This window comes from Taurulus bubalis, assembly GCF_910589615.1.
Source record: "Taurulus bubalis genome assembly, chromosome: 4".
NCBI classification, from domain to species: Eukaryota; Metazoa; Chordata; class Actinopteri; order Perciformes; family Cottidae; genus Taurulus; species Taurulus bubalis.
The window spans coordinates 23,627,361-23,645,574 of record NC_136592.1 but is presented as its reverse complement, the minus strand read 5'-3'; positions in this window follow the sequence as shown (position 1 = coordinate 23,645,574).

Here is an 18,214-nt window from a genome sequence, read left to right as displayed (position 1 = left end):
ACTTGGTTATGGTTGGGCTCCATGGGACACTGTGCAGTCTGGAGCTTCCCTGCCTTGCAGAGCTGTTATGCTCTGTTAAATCGGCACATATACTGGTTGATGAATGACAGATGTTTTATTCATGGGGGAAAGATAGTGTGCATTCTTTGAAGCACATTCCAGGTTTTATGAAGAGGTTACAGGATGGGAGCAGAAGGTTTGAAAAGGAATGACGATTGACTGAATCCACCTTTTCAGCCATCCGTGCCTTCAGAGGAAGAGGTAATCCTGACACTCTGATGATGTTTGAGTCTCCTGTCTAAGCAAATCCATCCTCAACAAATTACCTTCTGATCCGTGTCAAGGAAAACTAGCCCTGTACACCCTTTACATACGATATATATGATTGCTAGTTGAGACTCTTATGGAGAACGCTTCCATTACAAGGCCAACAATGTTTTATCTGTAGAATTGAAGGGTCAGGGGTCAGAGAAGGTGTTTTCTTCTTCTTCTGTAGTCCTGTGCACATCTTTAGGGAACAAAATACAACACACAAGGAAAATGTTTTTTTGTGGATCTTCAAAATAACCAATTGACTGATGTATTATCGATGTTTATACATCCCCAAGTTTGTGATATCATTCACCCACTAATGTGAGGAGCTACCATGCAAGGTGCCACATCAGGATTATCAACCATTACATACACCGTAGGCACAGCTACAGGAGCAATTTTAGGGTTAAGTGTCTTGCTCAAGGACACCAACATGGGCTGGCGGAGCCGGGGATCGAACCGCCGATTCTCTGATTGAAGGACGACCCTGCTCACCACTGAGCCACAGCCAAAAATTCTGCTAATGAGAGCTGTGAGTATGAACAGACATGAACGTTGTGGCCAGAACACCAAAAGAATGAGCTGAAAAATGTAAATATATATGTTCTGCAGAGCTGAGGGTGTAGTGCAGAGTTGGGTGATAATTATCTATGGGATCTAGGGACGCCCCCTCTTCATCAATTAACTGACTAATCGTTTTTTATCTTTTCAACTAGGATGTTTTTAGTCGATCAGTTGTTCTTCATGCTTTTTTCAGGCTGCATGACATATTTCCTAGAAACCTAAGAGCACATCTCTGGTAAACACAAGATTTAGAGTGCTGCTTTTGTGTGATTCTTTTTTCCCACAGATCTATTGATTAAATCAGTTATATTGGACAAACTTGATGAGTGTTAAGTGTAAAACATGTTTATCAAGGACTCCGTTGGGCGGTTTATCAATATGAGTGGTAAGTATTGATTATTGGAGCTTTAAAATTGCATGTTTTTTTCCTGCTGAATCAGGAGTGGCTGTAGTGGTGTGTTTTAATATAACCACCTGATGGCGCCAATGTAAAACATGTATATCCTACACATAGTGGCTTTAAATTGAGAGACTCCATAGAGGAGCAAATCCCACAAGATCAGGTGTACCTTTACACTCGCATCATAAGCATTTAGCAAACCATGTCTAGTGAGAGCGATTTAGGACGAGTATAACTGGCGACCAAGCCTCATCTCGGGCCTGAGGAGATGAAGGGCAGAATCTATGCCAGCCTCGGGCCGGGCAGCTGCAGCCCCAGAGAGGCCGTGGGATCCATCTGCTTCATTCCAGCTGCGGAGCTGCACACGCGTTAGAAATCCACGGATTAAAAGCAGATGCGTTACACCAAACAGGGCTAACAAATAGCAGATGTTGTGAATTGCATTATCCTCTGTCACAACACAAAGGCTAAAGGGACCCAGAGACCGTTTCCACATGAAAGCGGCATCCCAGCAAAACCATGTGAAACCGCTTCCCAGTCCGTGGACGGCATGGAACTGGGACGTTTGGTCTCTCCACATACACACACACAAAGGCGGGCTTTGAACGGGTTATCTGTCCTGCACATGGTTCGACTGAACCGGAATTGGAGATAAAAATGTGCTGTTTGACACCACTGAGCCAGAGCACTGTGGTCATTGTACATTATTTAAAGTGTTGGAACAACAGAGTCTGAGCCACTCAGAAATAACCCAATAAAGTTTACTAAAGCTTTGCACTCACTTCATGAACACAAAAATATCTTCTGCTTCCATATAAATATTTGTAACATCTTCTTGGTTTTGTAGCTTTGACATAGGCACAGTTTCTTTCACTGTTTGAAAACTTGTATTTCTATCAGTGTAAGTCACTCCGGGTAATTACATCGAACTTAAAGCCTGTGACAAATGCAAATTAATAACTTCTCTCCATACGCAAAGATATAAGAATATGGCATGAAGTTTGGTCATAGAAGTATATTCTTTTCACTAGAAGTTGTCAGAGCGCTGTTCAGATATGACAGATGAAATGTTTGGGGTCATTACAACTGTCAACGCAGAACGGTTCTGAAGATGTAACCAGCTATCACAAGTAAGTCAGACGGAAACATCAAAGAGGAGAAGCCAATCATTCTGCCTCAGTGTTTTTCTCCCGCCTGCCAGTCTGTCATGGCAACGTCTTTGAGCATCAGTCACTCATCTCCGTCAAAGCGTTATGTGTATGGTGACTCTATTTTTATCTACAACCAAACACTTCGTTTTTTTTCTTTGGGTATCAATTTTTGTTCAGCTCGCCACTGTGGATGTTCCAGTCCTGTTGTCCTCTGATATCCCATCCAGGTCTGAGGATGAAGGCCTGGGCCGCTCTGGGGATCTAGTTACAATAAATTGAATATAAAGATCATAACCATGCTTTCATTAGTGTATAATCGTAGCATGGTAAGAATGCAAAACCCTGGTGCCGCCATCTGACTTCCGTAACTCCTAAAGTAGAGATATAAGATAACCCTTTATTATTGCACAGTGGGGACATTTGCAGTATTATAGCAGCAACAAAATAAAGCAATAATAAATAAGTTACTCAATAGTAAAGATATTATAAAGTATGCCATTACCAGCAAACTGTTCACACTGAAGTATTCTTAAGCAATGCAATTTCTCTGCGTCACATGACTGTATTGATCACGACGTTACCGGTTCAACGTATACGCGGTAATGAAAAGGTATCGCAATACAAAACCTTTTATTGGAACAATTGCTTTAAAAATGACTGTTTTAATGAGAGCCGCAAGCTATTTCCCATGAGTTGTGTCGATGTGCGACAGATTGAGTGCGTGTGCAGCGCTCTGCTCCAGGACAGGACCGGGATCCCACGGTTCTAACTTTGCAGTGGTGAAGACTCCACTACAGGTGTCAATATTTAGCTCGCGTGAAACAGAAGGATGGAGTCAAGTGAAGTTGAAAATCAGATGAAAGCAGGCCATGAACCGCTCACCAGCTGCACCGTTCCGCAAACATGCAATCCACCAAAGAGCAGGTTTTTGAATTATTAATTTAATGTGTTTCTCAGTAACGTGAAATGGACCGAATGTATAAGCAGTTCGGCGGCAAGATATTCTCCTCATAAACACCACTTTGACATAACACAGCGCGTTCTAGAGTTACTGTGGGGTCTTTCTGATTGTATCAGCTTCTCCTTTATTAACTTCTCACATAACTGAATGTATTATAATTTTGTGGGTTTTTGTTTTCTTGCTGCAGTACCACCACTGCCTGAATAGTTATTGATGCGCTGGCAGGGGGCGCTGTTTTACAATAAAAGCCTTGTTAAAATCTGTGAAATCTGGTTGCAATTAGGAAGTTAACTATCAAATAAATCACAACTCAAGTAAAGAGGACATTAGATTAGTGTATATCTTGTACATTTTTTAATTAATAAATTTGTAAATATGTTATTAATACAAAAGTAATTTCAATTTCCACGTTCTTTCAGCTATTATTCCGTTACTTTTCCTGATGTTTTAGGTATTATTACATTTACAGTATTTTTGATGCCAATTAAAATGATTAGATACTTGGTATTAAAAAAAATTCGACACTATATTTTACGTGACCTTTCACATTTGCTGCCAGCACTGTCTAGTAGTCCGCCATTGCGCAGTCTGAAGAGACCCGATGCATTTTAGGGGCAGACACAAAGTTGACATACTATGCAGTTGAAATACATACTCAATTTTACGTCATACTATTCATACAATATGAATAGTATGTTAGAATGTGTTTTTTGAGCAGAGCCACAGTCTTCTCTGATCCAATTACTCAAATGTATATTTCATTGGGCTTGCTTAAGGTTTTTGTAGTTTAACGTCATCCTCTGCTTTAAGGTATTTAATGTATTATTCTGTTTTGGAAATCTCCATTATCATAGAAGATTCTTTTTTTCGGGGGTTTGATGTGGCCTGGTCTGATGTGACTCTACAGGGGATGCTTGTTGGGAGTCGTCTGTGTGTATTTTCATGGAGCACACACATCAAAATGCTCACATGCATCATACATTTGCAAGTGTGTGTTTGTGTGAGGGTGAGCATGTGTGACAGGATAAGCAGACGGCGGGGGGAGGAGGAGGTGACCGCTGATTAATGTCGATCTGAGCCTCTGAAGGCGGTGGTCCTGCGGTGGGTAGAATACACAGGGGAGACGTGTTAAAAGCCTGCGAGCTTGGTGACGAAGCTCCGTCAGATCCTCAGCCGTTTGAAAAGTTGATATAAACTGAAAGACAGCCACTGGGAAATGGTCTTTGCTAACTCAATGAGAGTTTATAGCCTCAACACAGGGAGAGGCACCGTTTGAGGTGGAAACGCGCTGCCTGTAATCTCGGTCTCCTTCAGAGGTTTATCAGGGACCCCTCCTTTTAAAAACTCCAGCAATAAAGCTCAAATCTAACTTCTGTCTTACTTGTCCAAGAATGTAAGCTAAGCAGCCAAACAGGGTTGTTATGTTGGAGGGTAGTAGCCTGAAAGCCGTTACACTGCAAATATTTCACATCATAACTATTCATATGGTAGCGATGCAAATCTGTCTGACGGTTGCAACACTTTGAATAAATTAGCACAGTATTGTGTACAGTATGTAGACATCAAGTGCATATACAAGACCCCTTTACAGGATTCTAGTTTAAAAACAAGAAAGCATTTTCAACCAACCCATTGAGCCAACAGTAGCTGTCTGAAATCAAGGACCAATTATTGTGTATGCTGTTGTTGTCATTATAAACCGCAGTGTGCTGTGCGAATATAGGCAACAGTAAGAAAGAAGGCTAATGCTTTGTGAATAGGCCTCAAAAAATGCCTTCCAAATCAGACCCCGACACCCATAGAAATGTTCATCAACAGTTGGAAGAAAAATTCAGTTTATATTTCTCTGTGAGCTAAAGTAAACCTCTAGCTGCACCAGACAAACGTACTGTCTCCTAAACTCACGAACAATCAAATCCTTCCCACTGGTTAGGCATTAAAGACCCACATGGCGGTGATTTCCAGGGCCTTGGAAAAGTGGGAGGAAACCAGAGATGGCTGTGAGGTGATGCCGATAATTGTCTCATTTGGAGACTGATGCCCACAGGTACGAGTAATTACGGAGGACCATCATCTGCTCCCGTCTGTGTGTGGGTGTGTGTTTGTGTGCTGCGGAGGACAGTCTTTCAGGCGGGTACCAGCGGCAGATTACAAAGGAGTGGCTTTCCCGCGACATCCAAATGTGACACATAAAAGACAAAAGCGTGGATCAACAGAGGGGGCCTCAGCCCCATTCCACTACTTTGCCGTCAATGTGACAGATGGCATGGGCCCGTCTGAGGCCCTGGCAATGAGGAGTGCAGCGGCTTCAAAGGCCCTCTGTAATCTGCAGAAACATCACAGGCTGGGAGAAAGTGACTGTCTCCCAGACACCCGCCCTAGGAAGAGGGCGAGCGAGGCGCTAATGAAAGGCAGATAAAGGGATTGCAGGCACAGACAGCGCCTCGTGGAAAAATAAGAGAGAGAGAGAGAGAGAGAGAGGAAACATCAGGTAGGCTTGCCTTTTTTTTCTTTGCCTTTCTTTTTCTTTTAAAGAATCGACAGATAAATAGTCTCGTCAGTCCTTTTGTGTTCCCTGAAAAACAGCAACACACAGACAAAGAGTTATTTTCAAAGCTCTCCTCCCCCATTGAGTGTGACTCAATTCAGACTAAATGGTCAGCGCTGAGTATGGGGTAAAGTTAGTGATGATGGAGGAAGGATGAAGATTGCGCTTTTTGTTGGAAATGCCAACATTTCCTTGTGTCTTTTGGTGCCTTTTATGTGCCAGTCAGGCCTGGCGCTGGCTGGCAGCCACAGCATTAATCAGAGGAACTTGTTTTTTTGTCACACTTTGTCGCATTCATCTGTGGCCCAGGAAGGAGCTTCATTTGGACTAATCAATTCTTGCTTTTTGTTGACATCTCAGTGCACTGCAGGTTCACATCTCCTTCTTGGTAACACTGATGCCTGACTGCACCAATATCAAAAGCACAATATGTCCTTTTACGTTCCAGGAAACGATGGGGTGACGTCATGCTCTACAACCGCCAACTATACAAACATATAGTAGTTTTATAAAACCACTCTGTGGGGGGAAAAAACTAAGTATTGGCCTTTAAACACAACATTGGTTTCCTCCACAAGCCTGACACGGTGTGATGGGGAATCTGGACAGCTAGCAGGTCCCTGGGTGCCTTCACAAGTTTTCTTGGAGCAGCACACGGTATGGACAGGTTCAGTGGAGCGAGGATGGAGCAGTCTAGTCTGCACGCCCGAGCTCAGATAGGGGTTGGGGGATTTGTTAGCCGCTTTTAGGGTAACCAGGCCACTCTCCATTTCAACACACGCTTGTCGTTTCTGACAAGCCACTGGACTGTGTCGGCCTGTCAAAGCTGGTAATGGCTCTTATTTTCAAGGAATACCCACAACCCGATGTTCTACATCTGTTTCTGTGTGTAAAACCATATCACAGAGGTGTGTAGCAAAGAAGAGATAAACAAACTCGGCTCGCCTACATCACAGAAATGAATGATGCAACCTAAATTCACTCCAATCAATCAAATACTTTCATGATTGTACTAAAATTGACTTAAAGTGCTGTTATCAATACAGCACTATATCAAAATCCTGTTTGTGCACGTGAGGGTCCCCCCTCAGCTTGTCTCGGCGCACATACACAATTTTTTTTTTTCTTTCTTGGTGACATATCTGTTTCAATTAATGGCATTCTGACTCTGACATGGATTAACCTTGCCTGCCAGTGCTGAATCCTCTTAAAGTGAAATGCTTCAGATGCTGCTGCTTCTTATATTTGAGTGGCAGGAAACGTCATCTTTTTTTGTGTATCTATTTTAGTCTGCCATCAGTGTTATTTTTATGTTCATAGCCAATATAGGAATTGCTGAGTTTTTATTTCATATTGATTTAAAGGTTCTCAATATGATATTCAGGGCATTAATAGCAGCAAACATTTTTCTATAAGAATGGAGTCAATATCCCTCTGTGTCTGTTGTAATCTGATGTTCTCTCTGTGCTCTGAGAAAGCCGCCCTGACCCATAGCGTCGTAGAGCTAACCCTCTGGTACACTGTAAGCTCTGTCAGCACTGTTGCCATTGTTTGTGCTGTTAGCATCAACTGCAAGCCTTCGCCATGTTTCGAGCCGCGTAGAGCTTTTAGAGAAATTTCTTGATTCAAAGATACATCAGGATGCGGACATGGACGACAACTCTTGTGTTTGCGTAGGGCGCAGTTTAGCGAATTTTCGCAACGCTTTTTCGCCTGACTCGCTCAACTTTTAAGAACAGCCAACAAAAACTCTCAACATCAGGAAAATGGATAACTAAATCGCCCTTGAAATGTTTCAGAATTAAATGTTTGCCCATCATCTGTAATTTGTATATAGTGCCAATATGCAAATGTTTGCATGCTGTTACTCTACATTCGGATGGTGAGGATGGCAAACATTAACCTGCTTATCATCAACATGTTAGCAGTGTCAGTGTGAACATGTTGATGTTAGCGTTCAGTTTAAAGTGCTGCTGTGCCTGGTACTAAACCCTCTGCAGATGAGGGATGTGTCCATGAAGCTCTGGTTTTGAGTTGGGGCAGCATAACATGTCTTGGTGTCAGCTGCTGTTTCACTTTTAGCTCCGCCAGATTCCTCTCCTGCACACACCCTTCTGGGGATCATTCAAGAGTTGTGTAATTAGCTGGAGTTTAATTAAAGGACAATTAAAAAGAAAAAAAAAAAAGCCAGACAAGAAGGCAAATTACAGAGACTTATAAAATGGAAAATGCTTAACAAGCTCAGTATTGCCATTCAGAGCCCTATTTGCATGGCAAACCTAAAGAGTGAGCATGTTAAAAATGTTGTGGATTCAGTGTTACTGTCACTATAAAGTTGAGAGTATATAATTGAAGAATACTAAAACAAAAATGTTTTCAACATTTTGAAACATTTTCAAAACATACTATTTTTCAACTTGCGAGCTATTCTATGCAAACGGTGTCATTTTTTATTGATGAAATATTATCATGACAATAGTGTTTGCCTTCGTGCATGATTCTGCTTCTGAGGGTTTTATCCTGCCTGCATTATTTAATAATTAAACTAAAGCAAGAAGTTAAATATTGACTTCTGTCTCTTGATTTTTACCTAATTTGGTAAGGTAGGTGTTCTCCAAACTGTCATGCTGTAACTGTAACTCCAGCACTACTGTCAACTCAGCGATAGTTAATAGAAGTAAGAAACAGGAGCCTGTCTAACCTCAGGGCTGCTAATTACCCCGGAGGGAGTGCAAAAAGCCACAAGCTGTTCGGCTCCTTGTCATCACCCAACTGACCGCAAACTGGTGGCTCCCATGCTCACACACTGCACATTTTTGTCAACGTTGAACACCAATTGTTCAGAGCTTTCGTTTCTTTTCTTTTTAAGAAAAGAAAAGAAAATTAATCCTATGAAAGTACAACCTCATTATTTGAATATTATGAATTATTGATATTATAAGATGTTACTGATGAGTTTATTTTTAAGAGAACATGAAGATTGTTGAAGAGAACATGAGGTTCTCGACTAAAAAGTGGTAAAAAAGTGAGACAGGACCACCTAATGATGTATCTGAATGGTCATGTATCCAAAATGACAATACTGAGCTAAAAAAATAGAGCATATACTTTATATATATATATATATATATATATATATATATATATATATATATATATATATATATATATATAGTTGCAGTTGTGTAAAGTGGGATTATTTGACTCCTATTTAGAGGATCGCAACTTTCAGCAAATGATAAAACCATGATTACCATCTGTACGTTTGAGGAGCTCTTTCTCTGCCAAGACTTTCGATGAGGCTGCAGACTTATCCAACAGCTTTAGCAGATGTTGTGGTATATAGAGTTAAAGAGCAGTTCTTAGACATTTCACTCCTATTGAGAGATGGTTTTCAACTGGTAGACTTTGGATCTGAGAGGAGGTTAACTGGGATCTGCGGCGGCGTGGGAGCAGCACTCTTCCGATCTGTTACAATCTGAGCACCTTGTTCTCTGCTCCCTGAAAAAGCCTTCACATAGCACCTGTAAGGGCAGCACTTACCCCATCAAATAACACACACATTGAAAGCTCGCACGCACAAAAGGGGAAGGGATTGTTTTGTGTGTGCCAAATTCCAGTGACTATCATTTCTTTATGGTTATAAGCAGTTTACATATTTCAACTGACTAATATACCTAACAAAAAATGTGAAATATGTATTCGAACATCACAATTTTTCAGTACCCACTCACAAGTAATCCACACTTTCCTTGTATGCCCTTTAGATTTAGTTTTAGGGAAATGAAGAAACTGAATAATCACATTATGCCACGAAAACGGGTTCAATGAAATTTGCAGTAATTCGTAGCACATTACACTGTGAAAGTGACATTTACAACCTGGCGAACTCAGCGGGGTGGCAGTGCGTTGAATGAAGCAACCCATCAGCTTTGTCTCAGACAAGGAAACCTGCTTTCGTTGGTGCAAAATAAGAGCGAGCCGCTGATTCTGGAACTGCTGCTCCTTCAAAGCAGCCTACTTTACGGAAGAGCTGGCATGACCTTGTTTCCTTGGGAGTAAAAGATACAGAAAGCTGGAGGGGCTGGGCGAGGAAGAGGAGGGGTGGAGGAAGGAGGATGTGGGGGTGGGGGGAGGCATAGTGGAAGAGGTGGGGTAACTTCAAAACCCACATCAAAAGGAATAAATAATTGTTTCTGCTGGTTTTGTTGTTGTGATACGGATCGGCGAAGCAGCAAGTGGCGAGCAGGAAGCTTTGATTTGAGGCAGCCTTCCTGGAGAGGGCTCCTTCTGTCGGCAGCTGAGCTGAGAGAAGCGGGGCCCACTGATTAAAGTCCTGTTTGTTTTAATCTTCCCTTTTGCCCAGGGGAGGGAGAGATCCTGCTGTGTGTGTGTGTGTGTGTGTGTGTGTGTGTGTGTGTGTGTGTGTGTGTGTGTGTGTGTGTGTGTGTGTGTGTGTGTGTGTGTGGGGGGGGAGAGGGGGCTGGCACGGCATGGCACTCCCGTCTGGGGACAAATTCCCATCTCTTTCTATGCCCTGAAAAGGAGGCAACGTGTGCAGCATCCAGACGCAGGCGGGGAAGACGCCTGAGATGTCAGAGTTGGGTTGGGAGGTTCGTGATGTGGGTTGGAGTGTTTTGGGTCAAAGGGAAATTGCAAATGAATGGCATCATTATACACATATTCAGTTGATTTGCAATTCAATTTTCCTTCAAATTTGATTCATTTTAGTGGTTAGTTCAGGAGCATACGTACAAATACCATCACTGATGTTCTACACAATGTTCAAATGAGGCAAAACATATTGATTAGAGCAGTTTTAAAGATGAACGACTCCTTGCTTCAACTACAGTCTTGGTAACTATTTCTTTGTCACATGTGTCCAATGTCAATGCAACCCCATCCTTCAAATCTTGGCGAAAAAAAGGTTTCATTCCTTAAGGTCCCATGCTTCATTACTAACAATGCAGGGGTTACCAACAACTGGGGCCACATGTATCAAAAATGTATGTAATCGTGCTGCTATACAGCTGTTAAGATTAAAATGAGCACCACATGACGTGATATGTTAAAATGCAGCTGTTTGGTTAAAAGTGGACTTCAAATGGCATATGGTGCTGTCTATTAACAGTTTGCAGGCCTGCAAACATTTCCTGCTTACCGATTTAAAGATCTCATTATATCTATACGAGCTGCAGGGAGCTCCTGAAATAATGAGGTGTAGATATGATCCCCTGCTGACAGCTTCTGGGTAAAACGACAGATTTTAAAGGTTCACGTTGCCATGGGTCAAAGGTCTTATAGTGTAAGACAGCAGATCTGACGTTCAACTCTACATGTTGAATGTCAGAGTTTAGGTTGCTTGGAGGCCACTCCAAGTGGAATCCCAACAAATGAGCATTTTTTGCACGCCCACCCAAATGTGAAGACAGCCTCAAGCCTCATGAATCCTCCTCTCGCCTGATGGTGACGTGATGAAAGGTGGCGCATAACATGAGAGGAAGAATAGCTCGACACGTTGCGCTCAAGTCCGATTAAAGGATGAATATGATGTTCCACTTTGCTTTTACAAAGTAACATTGCAATAAATGGTAATTGTGCATACATTTAACTTTATTCCTCAGTCGCTCTGGATTGAGATAACACCAGACTTTACCTCCCAGGCATATTTAATAATTCCTATAGTTAACTGTTATTTTAAATGTCACTGTGCACAGTTTAAATATCCCCTGCCACCAGACCTCTCGCCTCCAATAAACGGAATATTTGCACTGTGATATAATCTGAGAGGTTCCCACTGATTTGCATCAAGTGATATATGCAACACCGACTCTTTGATTCCGACAGAAATCCAGCATTGGCAAAAGTGTCATCAGAATTGCTGAAAGAATGAAATAGACTTGCTGAAGCGCACATTGCTCAGAGCCCTTCTACGCAGTTAGTTAAACAAAGTAGTCTCATTGGATCTTATCGACATGTGACGAAACAACGGAAGGCAGCATTTTCCATCCCTGACAGTAAACAGCCGCTCCGTCCACGGGCCTGTCAGTGTTAGAGACAGAGCTCCTTAAAGAGCTGACATCTTACGCTCGTAGAGACTGATGATTTAAATATTGAATCGACTAGCGGCAGCACGCAGACAAGAGGAGAGCTGGTATGTGCTGACACCGAGACAGATGTATATTTTAGCAGCCGTTTCCCAGCTAAACTGCCTAATGGCCTTGGGAGCGAGGCAGATGAAAGTCAGACCTGCAAATCTGCAGGGACATCTCTGGGGTATGTTGTACTGTAAGTGGCAAAGACCCCCATCACCAATCCTCCCCTGTTCATGCTCCCAGTCCCCTTTACATGCTGCTTGACTCTCAGTAGGATCAGAGGAGAGGTTCCCCCAAACGGAGGCCCCTCACCAGGCCCCGGGCAGCGGGGACACTAACAAGCTCTAATGATCTCCAGCCAGGCCTGTCTCTCTGCTCTTCCTCCGCTCACTCACACCACAAGCTGCGGAACATGTATCCGAGCAGACATACGGACCTCACTGAACCTGCTGCCATCAGTACTGCATGCCCCGCCTCCTGTCCAGCTACTTTCAATTTAGGATCAAGATGAGACAACCTCTGCCGGGTACTGGATGGGCGTCGCTTTTATGAAACACTCCACAAGAAGGAGTACTGACTCAACGACCCCTCTTTCCTGTTACCAGATGTGAGGCACTGGAGGGATTGAAGATAATTGCAAACTTGTTTTGGCCTCTATCCTATCTTAATGAATCCAAGTATCTATCTCAGACCAAAGAGGAAGTGAGAATGCTGCTCTCCCACATCATCACGTCAGAAAGGCCAGGAGCTACGAGGGCAGGTTGTGATGGAACGGATCTGACTGTTGGCCTTTAAATTGAGATACTTTCAGTGCAGCTAAATTGGGGCACAATGGCACATAATGTTTCAGTTATCTGTCCTAAATTATCAACATTAATGTCATATGTTTGTTTCAGTCCCACAGGGCTAAAAGAAATTATCTTTATTTTTGTTCGGTGAGAAATCCATTGTAAAAAAAACAAAAATTCTTTACTTTTCAGTCATTTCCGGCTTTAGGGTTAGGGTTAGGGCTAGGGCTTAAAGCGCTACATACTTATCATGACAAGTTGAATCAACAGGAAAAATACCTGAAATGTACAGATGTCTTGTGTAACGTGTGAATCCTCACTGGCCCCACAAATTGATTCCTATTAACCTGCCAATGATTTAAGAGGTAATTCCTAAATGCCTTAGGGCCTGTGTCCACATTTTCTGGCAGAAAAGTCCCCGCAGGGCAATGGGTAGCGCTTCATCCCAGTCGCATCGAAAAAGCGTTCCAAGCGCTTCAATATTTTTTTTATATCACAACAATATCTTGACAACATATTAACCTACTGTTGTATGATAGACTAGCATCGCTTCTTTGCTTTTTATTATCTATTTGAGCTACTATCTATTTGCTTAACTTTGTTCTAAATCGTGAGCCAGAGGATGGAGGATGGATAGGATAGATGGTAGCCAGAGGTGAAACAAGAGGATGCTTGACCTCATACTTGGGATGAGCTTGTCACCGCTCATTTTGACAGAAATAACGTGAGAGCAAGGAGTCCGTCGACGTTGAGGCGTACGGTGATGATTGCTCAACACTTAATAATCTGTGTCTGTCCGGACGACTTGTTCCCACTAATGGTCTTTTTAGTCTTTTGATATGATGGTGTCTTTTACATATATAACTCAGGACATTTTGATACGGATAACTTCGTTTGCATTTTCTACAGTGACGTCACCAGCTCTTATCTGAAAAGTTAAGAGGTTTTGAAATACAGGCGCTCGGAGTGGAGCTTTTTTCTTTAGGTGGCCCCATGCCCTTTTTCCTCATTGGGAACAATTGGAAAAACAACTAGAACTGAAGCTCAGAAAAAGACACTATGTGGACATTGGCCCTCAGGCATTTTACACTGCATGAATTAGCCTAGCGGCTAGCAGAGTTTTACATACTCATAGCTCTTCTACTCTCACTTGGTTTAGGTCCCTGCATCTCCCCACAGGGTTGACTTTCAGCCTGCATGCACGTTCTTTCAACCCAACATTGTTGAAACAGAGCAGCTAATATTGTTAGCGAGAGCAACAAGTTGGCGGACTGCCGAGTGTACCTTGGACCAGTTGTTGGAAAATGTATAGAAACACGAAGAAAAAACTGCTTTTGGTTTCCACTGAACATCATAAACGGATGATGTCTAGTGTTAAAGTGAGTTCAAGGGCTGTATTTTATATGTGGTGTATTGCTTAAGGGCAAGCCAACAAAAAAGTTCAATAGCTGATTGGTGCATACCAGTAAAACCTTGTGCAATAGTAAAAGACATAATATAAAAACAGAACATTTAAAATTGTACAATAAAATATGGTAAATAAACAAGAGTATGTTAAAACAAGTATGTTATTATAAATTGTCCTGGGGATGTAAGTGTATGAATCCGTGGGGGGGGACCAGGCTTTATTGATGAGCCCAACTGCAGATGGGAGGTCCTGATGGACCGCAGCCTCCTGCCAGAGGGACTTGAACAGTTTGTGGCCAGGGTGAGAGGGGTCAGCTCCAATCTTTCTTGCCCGCCTCAGAGTCTTGGAGGCGAACATGTCGTGGAGGTGCGACAGATTGCAGGCAATCACCCTCTCAGCAGAGCAAATGATACGCTGCAGCCCACCCTGGTCCTTGGCCGTGGCTGCAGGGTACCGGATGGTGATGGAGGATAGACTCAATGATGGCAGTGTAGAAGTGCACCATCATGATCTTTGGCAGGTTGAACTTCTTCAGCTGCCTCAGGAAGTACATCCCCGGCTGAGCCTTCTTACTGATGGAGCTGATGTTCAGCTACCACTTGAGGTCCTGGGTTATGGTGGAGCCCAGGAAGCGGAAGGAATCCACAGCTTCGACGGGGGAGTCACACAGGGTGACGGGAGCAGACCAGTGTTCCCTCTAAGCTGCGCGCGTGCGCGGCCGCACAGGCCAGTCGAAGTGGCCGCGCAATAGATTTTTCAGACCGCACAAACGATTTTTTTTCTGGGGTTAAAAATCTTTTTTGCGCCAGTGTTTCTGAGATAGGAGTGAGCCATCTCTACAATAATAAGATCTTTGATGTGTCGAGTCTTCTTGGCCAATCAGCGTCCCGTTTCTCGTCATGCGCTCTCTGTACCTCTGCTAGCGCTCTGCCTCCGTTAGCACCCCGACCCCCGCTGTCCTCCTCCGGGCGCCAGGAGTGAAGCTCTCCCAGAGCGCCACATGAGCTAGGGCCGGCGCTGTTTAGGCTCCTCTTGTCGGGCCCTGCTCCAGCAGCTATAGGCTACCATGGCGAAAAGAAAGGCAGAGCAGGCGCCCCAGAAAAAGGTCTGCCTAACGTTCAAACATGAGTGGCTAGATGAAATAGTCCAAACTGACACAGGTAGGATGAAACTTTCAGACATATTTAAATATGAAGAATATGAAGTTATTAAATTGTGTATATAGGCTACCTTTAAGAAAAGTTACACCATGTCAATTTAATAGGCCTATAATTATTGTTAAGCACTGCATTAGCATTTTTCTTTCAATGAAGTTCCACTTAAATGTTGTACATGCTGAGAAATGACTAAACACCTTTGATACTTTTATTTTTTATATATATATATCATTATCAGTCATAACCAGTGAAGCAGTCATAACCTCCCCTTATTGAAGTTCAACAAAGATCCTTTAAGTTCAACTAAACTGACTGGTAAAACACCATCATTAAAATGTTCCCAAAGTCCAGCCATTATAAAAGATATTGAATAAATATCAACCTTGTATACATATTGATGCATTTGCTGTCATCTCTTTGAATCCACTATGGCTAACGCAGGCTTGTGGTCATTTTCGGCAGGTCGCGTGGTTGAGAATTGCTCACAGTGCTGAAATGTGTGCTCAGAAAAAAAAAATGTGCTCAGTGCTTAAAAAAATTAGAGGGAACATTGGAGCAGACACTAAGAAAACATCAAAAGGACCATGTGGTTACTGGCATGCAAACTTAAAAATAAAAGAAAGAAAAAAATGTTTAGATGGTGCTTGAAGTCCAAGACTATAAATTAGTTTAGATTTAGTCTCTGGGGCAGCACTGCTTCCAGTCTGTCTGTGTAGCTCAGTAGAGTTGACAGAGACTGAGACTGCAAAAATGTCAGGGAAAACCTGATATTCTTTCTGACACAAAAGTAAGACGATTACAATTTATTCTCGTGCAGCTTTTTGAATTAAGTGTCATGATTGTATGCTAGTTAAGTAATGTGCTTGTTCTTTCATGCTTTGTTTAAAGCTAAGGGGGAGATAGTCACATACAGTCACACTAAACAACAGATCAAACTGTATCGGAAACAAATGAAATTGTTAGATCTTTCACTTGTTTTAAGAATATTGTCATTTTAAGGCTGGATAGCAAAACATGACTTCTTGCGGTGCACTGTCTGCTACAAGTCAGTGTCCTCTTTTATTGTGGAGTGCATTCTCCTCGGGGAATAATGAGCATGAGGCGATCAGACAGCAAAGCTGGTTTCGCTCTCTGAAGTTTGTGCCAGAAACGCACATCCTCGTTAGACTGGTCCACAGCTACCGGGAACAGAAAGTTCCCGACATTAGTCTTTTGTGAGCCATTGTGTTTGCATCACTCTCCAACCCCTAAACCTTCAAGTGTATAATTGAGTGGTTACAGAATATTTTCATTAAGTCAGAAGTAGCTGTCCAGCCCTGCAAACAAGCCAGTCTCTGCTCTCAGCTTAATGCACTTCAAAGTTCTCTTGAAACTCAGCTCAGTGTTTATTTCTGTCAGTCCTGAAGCCCGTGTAATCAACGGGGAATTGACTTGAAGGTCTTAAAGGGTCCACTTTGAAATAGATCAGTCCCCGCTTACATCCCCCCACCCTCACCCTGGATATGAGAGGTGTGGACATAAATTTCGCATTGGACAGCGAAAGAAATGAGAACGAATTTTCAACATTTTGATAAGAGCATTGCGAGTGGATAAAAAGGCACAGTCCAAGGCACATCTGAAAAAAGGAGCTTACATTTTCTATAATATTAAACCTAAGTCAGCCTTTGATCTTTTAATCCTGTGCTCATAAGGTTGTGAGATAAGCAGGCATGACTAACGTCTCTTTCTAATAGTCAAGAAAGAGCAGAGCCCACATAATGAGCTCTTTTACCCCGTTTGAAGACAAATTGGACTGAAATTCCATATTTAATGGATCTTACTTTCAATAGAATTCTGTTTAAAGTCAAGAAAGAGATGGCCAGTCACGTTAACGGCACTGTTAAACACAGTGTGGGCGCCTGGCCTTGTTTTTCTCTCAGCCCCCCAGATGTCTGTCTGAGCTGTCTGCTGCTGTCTTTGTGGTATCATCCTTGTCGTTTCTTTATTTAGCCAACACTGTCACTTTGACTGACTTGCAGGGTTCATGTATGAGAGTGGAACTAAAGTCCTGTGCAGCTCGCAGGCTGCAAGTGTTCCTTGTAATCGCATCCTCTAGATCTTGTAATGCCAGCTGTGGTCACCTGTCTGTTCATGAGAGCATTGTGGCCGATGGACTGAACGCAAACCAAATTATAGCCACACGCGCACATATTGAGTTATATAGAATAAAACAAAGACATTAACTTGAGTTTGTGACTATATTTAAGGTGTCATAAAGAGTCAGCAATGCTCATTACACACAGGACAAAAAAACAGTCGTCATGTTTCGCTGCTAGATAAAACAGTATTGTGCCTTGGACCTGTCCAAAATAAAACAAAATCTACCTTTAAGCACTACAACATCTCACCAATTAACATGTTGTATCATGTTTGCTAAATACGTACACAAATAATACAGTAAAAACTATTATTTGCCGTTTTGCAGAGAGTTACTGGCTGTAATTATTTCTTCATCATCCGGCTGCAGTGACTTCCTGGTGTCTTGTCATCACCGCAAGTTTACAGGCAACCAGAGAACAAATGTTGGTGAAGAAATAGGCTAGACCAGCACATGACTATTCCTAAAACTATAAACTGAACATGTTTTTCAGTTTTTCTTCTGCTTCCAGTCTATGTGCCACTAATCCGAGCCAATCAGCTCCAAAGCTTTCTGTCCATATGAATACATGGACATGAGAGTGGTATCCATCTTCTCATCTCATCTCTTGACAAGAACGCGAATATGTGTATTATTGAAATATTGATCTATTAATTTTAATTATTAATTAATTAATTATTAATTTCTATCCAT